At 45.6% G+C, this 12,850-nt stretch overlaps 1 long non-coding RNA gene across 1 annotated transcript in view; it reads left to right on the top strand.

Annotated features, from left to right (window-relative positions):
* Positions 1-313: 313 nt before the first annotated feature.
* The window catches only part of LOC129381724 (uncharacterized), a 75,817-nt gene continuing 63,280 nt past the window's right edge, over positions 314-12,850 (top strand). The window contains exons 1-3 of the long non-coding RNA XR_011891344.1: positions 314-429; positions 8,897-9,108; positions 9,211-9,334. This is a non-coding gene — a long non-coding RNA (uncharacterized lncRNA). The remainder of the gene's footprint in view (positions 430-8,896; positions 9,109-9,210; positions 9,335-12,850) is intronic.

Consider the following 12,850-nt stretch of genomic DNA (forward strand, 5'->3'; position numbering starts at 1 on the left):
TCAGGAACAAGACTGTGGTTCTTTTCGATGGTCCTGTGGTCCGTATACTTTTTATGACGGGTGTACGTATATCATTTTTTTTGCAAAGATCTTACTGTCGCAACACGAATACGCGGCGTGCCGGCGATGGGAACCAGCAGATATTCCACGCGTGTTTGCGAGAGCAATGCAAGGGTTCACGAGTGTGCGTTCCGCAGCGTGATTACCGATCTTGAGCGTACTAACGCGTCGAAGAAAATGATACTGTCGAGGGCGATAAGGGAGCGCGATAGCACGAACGTGCTACTCGCGAAGTCTGAGAGATGAGGCCGCATATACGGCGTGCTACTCGGCTCAGTCGCCTGGGCAACCGCCGAGCGTGCGCAGTCCGACCGAGACGCGACAGAACAGTGTCGAGAGCTGCCTGCAGAAGCCACGGCTGCGTGCGAGGTGAGCCGAACTGCAATTTTTCTTGCAAAAACGTTTAAAATATTTTTGTCAGAAGTCAGTGAGAGGCTACTTTCCTAAAGCGTACATACGGTGGTGAGAAAAAGGAACGCGTTAAGTGTTTCTGGGAGGATCCCTGAGAAGGCTTCGTGTTGTGCGTTTATTGCCAAATTTTGGCGGAATATATGGTCTTGCCGTGTAAGGCTTATGTGTTTATATGTCTGTAGCTAAAGCGCGCTGTCGTTAGCGCACTACGTTCGGTCAGACGCTCTGAACGAAAGCAGGGGGAATGAAATAGTATGTTTGACTGGCTACTTGCTTTGTTGCCTCTCAAACAGTATACAACGCGCGCGCAAGCCTCTCTGCTGAAGCAGTGGCAAAAATATTGGTAGAGATTTAGCGAGGGCAAACCTTTTCTGTGCGTTTCCGTAATCGGGACCGCAGCAGGCGCTCTCGTGACGCCTGATACCGGTCATTCTACACTTCGGTTGTGGGTATCGTAATTTGCCGCTGCTAGTACTACGTATGAAAGTAATTAGTCCGCTACAAGCTTTCTATCTCAAATAGCGTTGCAACCTTAATGTTGTCCTGGCACTGAGGAACTCACAGAAGTGTTCAAAGCGTCCTTTTGGCATCCCGACCTTCGACTGAACAAATACGTTCAAACGACAGGAAAGGGATGGCCAATACAATGGACAGTTTTGGTGAATGCGAACTTTGAATCCTCGTAAGGTTTGTTAGCTATTAAAGAACACTGGTAAACCTGCCAGCAGGTGTTTATGTTTGTGCTCAGCAATGTTGCAACAACGAAGAAGTTGGAGGTGCTGTCCACGGTTCAGTGCGACTAAGAATCATTCCGTCAAAGAAATCCAACTGATAAAAATTAATCCGTCAGTCCTCCGTCCCTTTATACGGCGTACCTCATAGCGATATCGTGGTTTGGGCATGTAAAACTGCCGAAGTGAACCTAAAGTCCTTCTTTTAAGCGAATCTGACGATTTCGCATAAAATGGCGGGTACAAAGGATAGGTAGGGATGTGTTCGAGTCTGTAAGACGTCGTTTTGGCGCGGTATCAGTTCCACTTCACGCTTGCGGCGGGGAAACGAAAAAAAAAAAGCGCAGAATTGAAGTCGGGCTTTCCGTGAAGCCCGATCTTTCCGTGCGACGTCCGTTTAGTTCGGGACCGTCAATAGCTGAATGCAACAGCGATTCTTTGTGACGTTATCTTTTTACAACTGGTTGACCAGATGCGAGCTTATCTGCCAGACCAAGTCGCCGGCGAAGTTTGCCACGCAAAAGAAGCACAGCACTTTTCCGTGTCATGCTATTACAGGGAAGCTGTTCGTGCGAGGGTGAAAGCGCTTGATGATGCTCGTTTTCACCGTGTTCCAAGAGAACGAAATTGAATTCTCCCTTGCGTAAAAGCGTGACGTCACGGGATGTGCGCAAAGCGAAGTGGGAGACGTGCGCAAATACATGATGGGTGAAACATTTCCCTCCTGTTATGGCTACCATGGCATATGGGCGATGGATTTCTCCGATTACCCGAGTTCGCTGCCAGGAGCTGTTTTTCAGCGGCAAGCGGTTTCATGATCCTTTCTTTTTATAGGCGGCTCGAAACACGATACGAAATGAAGGCCGACGTGCGATTCTGCGACATGTGTTTACGTCGTGGAATGAAACCGTACATCTCGCTAAAGGCGTGCTCCCTTGCCATGAATGGACATGGTCGGACATGCGCGATTGAGCTCACTGAGCTTTGAGGGTGCAGACGATTGACACCGCGATCAAGAAGCTCGATCAGGATGGAATGGAACCGGATGGAGCAAAATCGCGATCGGAAAAGCCCACCATAGCAGCACTCTATCCATGTTTGACTGCCGCGATCGTAAGTGCCCGTGTGGCGTCAACCGATGTGACAGGAGGTACGAATGCTTGTTCGCTGCGGTGCCAAGCTGTTGTTCACCTTGTCAGCTAAGGCGATCACACTGCATTTTACAGTGAAGCTGCCTAGAGCAACACTGCGGCGGGAATCGATGTTTGTACGTCTATTACGTCGCGTCGACGCGAAATAATTTTCGTCTCCAATTTGTCGCGAATGATCTGTAGCTATCAGTTTAACGTACGTACCTTGGAAAAAATCCTACTCAAATTGGCTGCTAAAACGACTCTATCATTACGCTGAGCTTCGTTTACTTGTGTTAATTAGGTACTTCACAGTGAAGTTGTAAATGTTACAGGATTCCCGTCTGCTGTCTATACATGGCCGTCTATGGAGGTAGTATGGTTACAGAAAACGGCCGTAGCTCTTGTTTTCATCGAAAATATTGCGAAACAAATTATATGACAAATAACCGCTAAGACGACCCTAACAGTAAGCCAAGTTTTATCTACTTTTCATGATTACATAGTTCACAGTGAAGTTGTAAATATTCTGGAATTCCCTTCTGCCATGCAGCGGCGCTTGCACATGTCGCTATTTCATAAAATGAGATTAAATCACTTCATAGTTAAAAGCCGTATTCCATGTCTGTGTCCAGGTCCTTGTCTGTGTCCAATAATAATAATAATAATAATAATAATAATAATAATAATAATAATAATGATAATAATAATAATAATGATAATGATAATAATGATGACGATGATGATGACGACGATGATGATGATAATGATAAGGATAATGATAATATATGCGTCGATTGATGCAAAAGACACCACAGCTTCGCTGCTCGCCCTTCTCCACAAAGTTAAAGGGCTGGTGACTCTTATTTATTTCTTGCGCTTTATGCATCAAACCGCACAACTCGCCGTCATCACGATCCGGCTTTGCGGACGCGCACAAGATCCAGAAAGAAAGGAACAACACCCGCAATACGCCAGGCTGTCAGTGCATGCTAACGAGCGCGCAGCATGAGTTTTGCCCATATAACCCTTCAGCGTGTATCCGAAGACCACGTGACCGACTCATCGGGACGCAGGCAGGGAGAAGTATACTATTCACCGAGTTCCTATTTGAAGGGAAGCTGAGGCACTTTTAGAAGAAGTGAACTTAGAGCAATTGTTATAGCTATTCTATCCTGAATACAAAAATAGCTGCTCATAATATTAATAAGACGTCGCAAGTAGCTTTAAGTAAAACGAGTAGCAGTGGTCGTGGAAAATGGTGCGTAGAGATTGACGGGGTATGATTGGCGAACACGGTCGTGACGTCATCGGGGGCATCACCAGGGCGCATAATTCAAATGTGGCGCGAAACTTACTGGTTTGTGTCCTGCGCGATCAGAAATGCTACACATTTTGCATTTAAAGTGGAGTTACTTTGTCGTTTGGAGTTTGTCTTCTGCATCCGTACTGGAATTAGTAAACTGTGAACGCGTTTGTGGTAGTTTGGCAACCACAGTGCAATGAAGCATCGTGTAAGGATGCGCGGAGCACTAGGCCAATTTTATCCTTGGGAAACGCCTATTGCTGCTATTTTATTTAGCCTTAGCTAAGCCCTATGTGTTCTGCAGGAGTAGATTGGGCGGTAAATGTCTGCAAGGAGACGTAGAATTTTCCGCAAGCTTCACAACAATTCACTGCATGTTTTTTTTTTTTTTTTGTGGTATTGTGGTTGTCGTGCACAGCATGGTCGTGTCGTCGTCGTTGCTGTATTTCATTGTCCTTGCTATTGCGGTGTCTTCGTCACCTCTCTGTAGTATTGTACATATCATGGCTGCCAGGTTGACGTCATAGTCAAGCTTCGTACTTGTCATCACCGTTGCGGCCGGCTCATCTTGCCGCGGTCGTCCTTGTGACAAAATCGCTGGGTTTGTGCTATCACTGTCACCATCGCGTCCTCCCCATTTTTGTCAAGTCGTTTTTATCCTCGACTTGTGTGGTCATTGTGGTACCATTGTCTCTTCATCGTCTCTCGATCTCACACGCAATCACGCACATAATCACATGGGTACGCACACATGCACACGCACCCGCATACACGATAGTTCGCCTTACTAGGAGGATGCATTATCTGCCACTATGGCGAAGAACTGTAGTTAGAGGCAGGCCCACACAGTGGAGGATAGCGTAACCGTGGCGTAAGGCACCTCATCAAGGCAGACTCAAGGCAGACAGGCAAGATATACAGATGCGACAGGTTGCGTAATTGTTTGGACATATGCACATTTTAAAACGAAGTTTTTATCCTACCCCCTCCCTGTGTGACGTGGCTGCTGCTACTGCTGCTGCCTGGTCGGCCGGCGCTGTGACGGATAGACGAGAAGGTTATGCGAAGGTTACATGCGAAGGTTATGTGTGGGTCATGTGCTAGTACCAGCAAACGGGTTTATATAACCCCTATAAGCCTGACGGCGAAGTATAGCCAGTGCGTGGACCTCTGTTTGGCGCAATACAAAAACGTCCCTACATAAAATCATAACGTATGATACCCGCACATACGTATCTCATAAGCACACAAACGTCCTAATGTATTAGCACATTGTAATAAAGTACTTATTGTACTTTATTTTATTACAACACATTAGGTACGTGCCAGTGGGTGTGGGCCATTTCTTGGCCAATTCTTGTGAATGGCTATGTGCCACTGAACACAAGTGGTACAGAAGCCTTAATGTATCTTGACATGTGTCACACCTCTCCGTGCATACACCCCGTTTCTTTCCCCGAGAAGCATCATCTCACCTTTGCCCTCGTGACATCGTTGCGTAGATGTTTGACACTGCGTAGCCGCATTATTTGGTGTTGGAATTTGATCATATTTTATGAATGGTGTAGTGTATAAAAAATTGCATGAGAATAAATTTGCGACCTTCTTGGTAAATAAGCATGTACAATGCAAGTTTTACACGCAGCACAGGACGAAAATAAACGAAATTGTATGCATCGCCATAACTTGTATAGCATTTATTTACCTGCTTCACTGAAGCTTCGCTTGACAGAAATTCCAATATGCGCCTCGGATCTGCATAGTTCTCACGTATTAGTAATATTGGAGTGTTCATTGGGGCCCCAGCTGGTACATTGCACGTCTTAAAATAGCGTGAAGATGCAGGAAACAAAATTTGACTCCAAGCCACCGAGCGACTAGCAGCAAGATCATCATTGAGCAAAATCATCAACTGATAGTCAGCGCATGCGTTTATTCACTGCTGTTCACTTTGCTACTTGACAAATACGTTATCCTGCTTTATTCATCGACGTTTGGTCTAACAGTGAGTGAACCCAAGCAATAGAAGTCCCTAGAATCGGACAGCCGAATACGTAGAACTTATCGTAGGACTAAAACAGCAAGCCTTGTGTGCCTTTCACCTCTTGAGTTAACAAAATGGGAAATTTGAGCAGATTAGAAGATGCACTACTATTATCATGACTTCAAGCAACATTGTATTCTGTTACTCACTGTTTTGACAGTATTGCCATATTAACGCTGTGAAAACTTTATGGCTTGGAGTCGATGGTAATATAATACACATGTGCAGGCAGTACCAAAATAAAGGAATAAAGGCGGCAGTGCCATTGCATGACCCACATCTAAGCCTGAATTTTTCGTTTGCGAAGCTGTCGTTGTCGGCCGCTGTTTGTTCGTCGATCGTCTTCGAGGCGCTGTCCCACCGCTTTGCTTCCCTGGACGGCGCTGAATCATCTACACAGGTTGAATCTGCGACTGCGTGGCCAAATGGGGGTCTGCTGCTGGCATCGGCAAAATCACCACTGGAGATCGCTGCTATCGCGCCGCGCCCTATAAACAAGTCGACATCGACGACTGGTCTTCACTGGCAGCAGCGGCACTGCATGACCCACATCTAAGCCTGAATTCTCTGTTTGCGCAGGTATTCCTGCGTTGACATATTTTTTTCTCTTTTTCAGCCACTGCTGCTGCTGCTACTGCTGCCATCAACCGTTTCTCCTTTTTTTAATACCTGAGTCTGCGTTTAATGCTCATACTGAGCCGACGAATGCAGAACTGTCGAAAGAAATTGAGGGGCTGGAAGAAAAGACTAACAACATGGCTGAAAGCACGCATGAACTAGTCGTTGGTAAGATCTTGCTGAGAAAGGACTCTGGCATCGATGTTGTTGAGCTGAAAAAAAGGAAAGTTCATTCCTTGAATACAAGGGCTGAGCACTTGAATGGACTTGTATAAGAACTACGCAGCCAGTATGGCACGCTAATCGTTGAGAACAAACGATTGAAATCTCAGAACCAGTCATTGACTCGCAAGGTTGAGGAGCTTGTACAGTACCCCCCCCCCCCCCCCCCCCCCCTTGGCAATGTCGGGATCAAGGGCGTTCCCTGCTCACAAGGAGATGACTGTGTTGCCTTAATGAAAACGGCAGTGGAAAGAATTACCTGTCCCGTGTCGGCTAGCGATCTGGACATTGTTCATTACGTGCGCACCAGATCTAACGACAACAACAATACCATTGCTCGATTGTGTTCTAGAACTAATGGAAAATGGAAAAGCGCTCCCAAAATGGAGACTTAGGAAGAAAGTTGGACAAAGCGCTTGTCTTGTGCTGATGCTGCACAAACTCTGTCTTAGCGACGTTGGACTGTCTGGCTCTTTCAACGCTCCCGTTTTCGTAAATGAGCATCTGACCTCGTCTAAGAAGGCTCCCTTTTCCAAAGCTCCAACTTTGTAGAAAGAAAGCAAGAAACTGGATGTTTTTTTGGACGGACAACCGCCGAATTAATGCTAGAAAGACTACTAATATCAATGTTCTGCGCATTTGAGATGAATCTTACCTAACTAAAATGGACTAGAGCTCATTGTTTATACAGTTGACGTAACAATTATGGCTTCTTTACTGAAACATGATTAAACCCTACTAAGCGGATTTCATTCCATCATTCAATTTGACGCCAGGAGACTTCGTAAGCACAATGCGGTAATCGGTAGTTTCCTCGCTTCGCTAACTAGTTAGTTTTCTACCCGTCGTGGTGCTTTTAGTGAGCTGCTAAGCACGAGGTCGTGGGTTTGGATCCCGACCACGGCGGCCGCATTTCGATGGGATCCAAATGCGAAAACACCCGTGTACTTATATTTAGGTGCACGTTAAAGAACCCCAGGTGCTACAAATTTCCGGAGTCCCCCACTACGGCGTGCCTCATATTCAGATCGTGGTTTCGGCACGTAAAGCCCCATAAATTAATTTTTAGCTCGTTTTCACTTATTGCCATTACTGAAACTTGGTCATCTGACGACGACAAAAATGTGTTGCTTCGCGAACTATAAGTCGGAATACTGCAATAGATTAACGAGCAGTCATGGTGGTGCAGCCATATATGTTTCTTCCAATATTGCTTATCGAAGAATACATGACCTATCCTTAAGCGTTACTAATTGCGAATCTGCTTGGATTCAATTGAGTAACTGCTTTCTTGCTCAGAACAGCAAGAATTTATATTTGGCTGCATTTACAGTTCTCCGTCATGGTCAGTCTACGAATTCTGTACCAATCTTGGTCATATATTACATACTGTATCACTAGGAAATAAAGATGTTGTTATAATGGGTGTTATAAATACTAATTTACTCGATGAAGCATTATCCATCTGTATTAACTGTACAAGTTTTTCCCGTAGCTACGGATATGATTAATTGACGTTCCCGCACGCGAAGTCTCTGATGGCACGGCACACTTATTGATCATGCTTTTTCTTACCTGCTTCATTCACCAGAGGCGAAAGTTTTGCACGTCGACATCAGTAATTATTACCCTCTGCTCTCACGCTTCCATTCTAATGTACTACCTTACCCACCTTCATATACCAAAGGTGTTCTAAAAAAAAAGAAACGGCTTAATAACTGCTGTTGATAATACAAACTTGTCTGAAATTAGATCACTAAAGTACCCACAGAGAGCTTTTCCACATTTTTTCCCGCTAATTATATCGTACTTACGAAAGTTCACCTCCAAAAAGAAATATAAAAAAAAAAAACTGATTATCATAATCCATGAATCTTACAGCAGTTATCATGAGCATTGCCCAAACGAGCCCAAACGGGAAAGCTAAACGGGAACCGTTTAACATGAACTTACTTGCCCGTTACAAAGGCTTCTGTAACACTTTTAACTGCAAACTGAAATCAACTGAACGGTTGTATTTCGAGCAAAGAATTTAACAGGCGGCTAACACGCACGCACGCACGTCGGCCAAGCGCTTCAGCACTTAAACACCCGCTTGGCCGTGTCTTATGTAAACTATGATAACGTCGTTGAACGTGAAAATCGAAGCACGCACGAGAAGAGTGAAACCTAATGTACGCGAGGTGCATGTCTACTCCGGCGTGTTTCTGTTCTCGCAGGTCCAGCGTCACTAAAAATGTGTACCAGCACAGATGTTCGCCGACCGGTCTGTAAATCTATGTCCTCCTGTCGTTCCATTGAGAACGTGCAACAAAGGGGACCGCATAAGCTTACGCGCCCTAACCATAACGTAATGCGAATCCTTTCGTTACAGAGATGGGAGTCCAGTACCTAGGAGTGTTGTCCTCTGTGCTGCAAGTGGCGAACCAGCCCGACACGGCCTCAACCAAGAAACAGTCATCAAATCAATGGCAATCTTGCATATTTTACTGTGTCCAAGGCCTAACGTGTAGAGCATCAGGCGGCTGTGCCGATGGAACAGGGTTCGCTACCAACCTTCAGACCAACATGTGTCACTAATAGCTGGTATGTGCCGCTCTTGAATGACCTTTTTTCTTCACGCCATCTTCGCGCTTTTCACGTACGTGAGCATTCTTTTTTTTTTTCACACGGAACGAATGGCACGAGATCAACATGTTCGTACCCTGCATGCACGTGCGGGAGCAAAGACGATGCCGGCCCTGCGTGCGTCATCGTGACGTCAAACCTGGGAGGCAGCACTGGGTCGGACAGCAAAAGTCAAGCCAGCCAGGTGAGCGCGTCGGAGACGTGACGTGTTGCGTCGTGATCTTTTCATAGCCTTTCACACTGCCAACATAAATGCATATCAAACGATTTCACACAAGCAAACTCGAATACTTTTGGATTTAATAACGCGATTTCAGTGAACAGGATTGCGTTGAGATTCGAACAGCCTGTAGACAGATGTTTTTTCACGCGATAACTCATTTGTGCAAATGCGTTTATCAAACGTGAAAGTTAGTATCAGCATATGTTCATTTGCAGGGGGCTTAATGCATTCCTTTTTTTTTCCGCCCCTTTTTCTTTCTTTTTTTTCTTTCTTTTAATGTCTTTTCCTTTATTTTATCACTGTACGGGAACCCTCCTAAAAAAAAAAAAGAAAGAAAGATATATATCTTCAAATATGTATGGCCTCACACTCACATGTGCAGGTCATAAATACCAGGTTCTCTAGCCGAGTGCCATCCATGCGGTATAACCGAGCTCAGATTGGTCCACCTTGACTGACCAAGTAGGGCACCACTGTAGGTTAAATGAGGCGTACAACTCCTGCGGGACCCGCCGTGGTTGCTCAGTGGTTATGGTGTTAGACTGCTGAGCACGAGGTCGCGGGATCGGACCCCGCCCACGGCGGCCGCATTTCGATGGGGGCGAAATGCGAAAACACCCGTGTACTTAGAATTAGGTGCACGTTAAAGAACCCCAGGTGGTCGAAATTTTCGGAGTCCTCCACTACGGCGTGCATAATCAGAAAGTGGTTTTGTCACGTAAAACCCCATAAATTAATTTTTAATTTAACCCCTACGGGGACGGTAGAGTATCCGTCTCCAGTGCAAGAGGACCGTGATTCAAATCCCGGTGCCGCGCTATTCTCCACCGGAAAATACAAAAAAAAAAAAACCGTGTGTTGAGAAAATTGCACAAACAGGCCTGGAGTGCGGCCTGATCCCGGTGACCAGAACCGGTAACGCACTCTCTCACCAGAGCAGGATTGGCCACCCTGGTGCAGTACTTGGCCACAACCTCCTATATGAATACAACAATCGAACCCCGGCCCTCAGTCCCCAGCAGCCGCGAAGCAACTGACCACGGCGGCGGTCAGATCTGTGACGCTGCAGAGGGTGCTAAGAATACCTGGCTCCGGACAGGCCGCCATTGGAATCTGAACCTGGCAACGTTTAACGTTAGAACGCTATCTAGTGAGGCGAGTCTAGCAGTGTTATTGGAGGAATTAGAGGGTAGTAAATGGGATATAATAGGGCTCAGTGAGGTTAGGAGGACAAAAGAAGCATATACAGTGCTAAAAAGCGGGCATGTACTGTGTTACCGGGGCTTAGCGGAGAGACGAGAACTAGGAGTCGGATTCCTGATTAATAAGGAAATAGCTGGTAACATACAGGAATTCTATAGCATTAACGAGAGGGTGGCATGTCTTGTTGTGAAACTTAAGAGGTACAAAATGAAGGTTGTACAGGTCTACGCTCCTACATCTAGTCATGATGACCAGGAAGTCGAAAGCTTTTATGAAGACGTAGAATCGGCGATGGGTAAAGTCAAAACAAAATACACTATACTGATGGGCGACTTCAATGCCAGGGTAGGCAAGAAGCAGGCTGGAGACAAGTCAGTGGGGGAATATGGCATAGGCTCTAGGAATAGCAGAGGAGAATTATTAGTAGAGTTTGCAGAACAGAATAATATGCGTATAATGAATACCTTTTTCCGCAAGCGGGTAAGCCGAAAGTGGACGTGGAGGAGCCCGAATGGTGAGACTAGAAATGAAATCGACTTCATACTCTGCGCGAACCCTGGCATCATTCAAGATGTAGACGTGCTCGGCAAGGTACGCTGCAGTGACCACAGGATGGTAAGAACTCGAATTAGCCTAGACTTGAGGAGGGAACGAAAGAAACTGGTACACAAGAAGCCAATCAATGAGTTAGCGGTAAGAGGGAAACTAGAGGAATTCCGGATCAAACTACAGAACAGGTATGCGGCTTTAACTCAGGAAGAGGACCTTAGTGTTGAAGCAATGAACGACAATCTCATGGGCATCATTAAGGAGTGCGCAATAGAAGTCGGTGGTAACGCCGTTAGACAGGAAACCAGTAAGCTATCGCAGGAGACGAAAGATCTGATCAAGAAACGCCAATGTATGAAAGCCTCTAATCCTACAGCTAGAATAGAACTGGCAGAACTTTCTAAGTTAATCAACAAGCGTAAGACAGCGGACATCAGGAACTATAATATGGATAGAATTGAACAGGCTCTCAGGAACGGAGGCAGCCTAAAAACAGTGAAGAAGAAACTAGGAATAGGCAAGAATCAGATGTGTGCGTTAAGAGACAAAGCCGGCAATATCGTTACTAATATGAACGAGATAGTTCAAGTGGCTGAGGAGTTCTATAGAGATTTATACAGTACCAGTGGCACCCACGACGATAGTGGAAGAGAGAATAGCCTAGAGGAATTCGAAATCCCACAGGTAACGCCAGAAGAAGTAAAGAAAGCCTTAGGAGCTATGCAAAGGGGGAAGGCAGCCGGGGAGGATCAGGTAACAGCAGATTTGTTGAAGGATGGTGGTCAGATTGTTCTAGAGAAACTGGCCACCCTGTATACGCAATGCCTCATAACCTCGAGCGTACCGGAATCTTGGAAGAACGCTAACATAATCCTAATCCATAAGAAAGGGGACGCCAAAGACTTGAAAAATTATAGACCGATCAGCTTACTGTCCGTTGCCTACAAAGTATTTACTAAGGTAATCGCAAATAGAATCAGGAACACCTTAGACTTCTGTCAACCAAAGGACCAGGCAGGATTCCGTAAAGGCTACTTAACAATAGACCATATTCACACTATCAATCAAGTGATAGAGAAATGTGCAGAATATAACCAACCCTTATATATAGCTTTCATTGATTACGAGAAAGCGTTTGATTCAGTCGAAACCTCAGCAGTCATGGAGGCATTACGGAATCAGGGTGTAGATGAGCCATATGTAAAAATACTGGAAGATATCTATAGCGGCTCCACAGCCACCGTAGTCCTCCACAAAGAAAGCAACAAAATCCCTATAAAGAAAGGCGTCAGACAGGGAGATACGATATCTCCAATGCTATTCACAGCATGTTTACAGGAGGTATTCAGAGGCCTGGAGTGGGAAGAATTGGGGATAAAAGTTGATGGAGAATACCTTAGCAACTTGCGATTCGCTGATGATATTGCCTTGCTTAGTAACTCAGGAGACCAATTGCAATGCATGCTCACTGACCTGGAGAGGCAAAGCAGAAGGGTGGGTCTGAAAATTAATCTGCAGAAAACTAAAGTACTGTTTAACAGTCTCGGAAGAGAACAGCAGTTTACGATAGGTAGCGAAACACTGGAAGTGGTAAGGGAATACATCTACTTAGGGCAGGTAGTGACCACGGATCCGGATCATGAGACTGAAATAACCAGAAGAATAAGAATGGGTTGGGGTGCGTTTGGCAGGCATTCTCAAATCATGAACAGTAGGTTGCCACTA

Source organism: Dermacentor andersoni, unplaced genomic scaffold, assembly GCF_023375885.2.
Source record: "Dermacentor andersoni unplaced genomic scaffold, qqDerAnde1_hic_scaffold ctg00000041.1, whole genome shotgun sequence".
In the NCBI taxonomy this organism is placed as follows: Eukaryota; Metazoa; Arthropoda; class Arachnida; order Ixodida; family Ixodidae; genus Dermacentor; species Dermacentor andersoni.